A 1185-nucleotide genomic window follows, 5' to 3' on the forward strand; every position below is an offset into this window, starting at 1 on the left:
CATGGATTCTTTATAATGTCTTTCATGATCGATCCTAAAAGGCTTGAACAGTAAAATGTTAAACATGGAGAGCACCCCGCCCGCTTTAATATTTCCTGGGTGTCAGTCGTGTCTCGGTGAGCATGTGTGGGGGCTTTTGCGGATTTTCGGGCAGACAGGGTGCATAAAAAGATGAATTTGATACAAGGGAAGGCCAACTGTTGCGGCGTGGGGGTGCGTGTGAGTTGGTGGAGGGGGTTCAAAAGGATGCTGGGGAGGTATATTATAGCTCAGAGCAACAATAATCGACCGCAAATGAAATACTTGAGTGGTCTTTCGGACCGGCCACGAAACCACTCATGATGTGCTAGCGTTAGCATCATTTATAAATACATGATGTAGCTCCGGAAATGTGTGTTCTACAAATTAGTATGGTGTCGTCGATGGTGTGGTGGTACACTCGCCTGACTTGTGTGCTGGCAGCATGGGTTCGGTGCCCACTCAGTGACGGTGTGAATGTTGGTGTGGATCGTTGTTTGTCTCTATTTGAGCCTTGTGACTAACTGGCGACCAGTTCAGGGTGTAGTACGCCTTTCGTCCAAAGTCAGCTGAGAGAGGCTACAGCAACTAGCTACCCCGTTCAGGATAAGCGGAGCTGAAAATGGATGGATGGATAGAATTAGTAAAAAGCATGTAGCACACTCTTCACTGTAAAATACATTTCTCAAATACACACAGCAATTCGGACTTTGTTTTAACAGTGAATTGGGTTCAACAACTCCGGGGATCGGACCCCATGAGCAACCCTGCTTCCCTCTCAAAAAACACCCTATATTTCGTGTTGACGCTTAAAGCACAGCAAAAAACGTTTAAGTTGACTTTGAGGGAAATGTGCTCTATCTTTTAAAAGTACAAGACCCAAACATGAATATATACATACAGCATTTGAAAATCCTGTTCGTTATACTGTATATACATTTTTTTAGAGCCGCGATATTTAACTCGGGACGACGGCACGTCAGTCGAGTGCAGAAAGTCACACTACACTTTACTACCATCTGCTGGCAGTACTGAGTTACTACCATCGGCTGGCAGTACTGAGTTATTACATCTAGCGTGTCCCCCGTTATCCATCCATCCATTCAGTCATCCATTTTCGAATCCGTTTATCGTGTGCGTACCGAAGCCTATCCCAGCTGTGTTCGG

The sequence above is a fragment of the Hippocampus comes genome, unplaced genomic scaffold (genome assembly GCF_001891065.2).
Source record: "Hippocampus comes isolate QL1 unplaced genomic scaffold, H_comes_QL1_v1.1 scaffold62, whole genome shotgun sequence".
Lineage (NCBI taxonomy): Eukaryota > Metazoa > Chordata > Actinopteri > Syngnathiformes > Syngnathidae > Hippocampus > Hippocampus comes.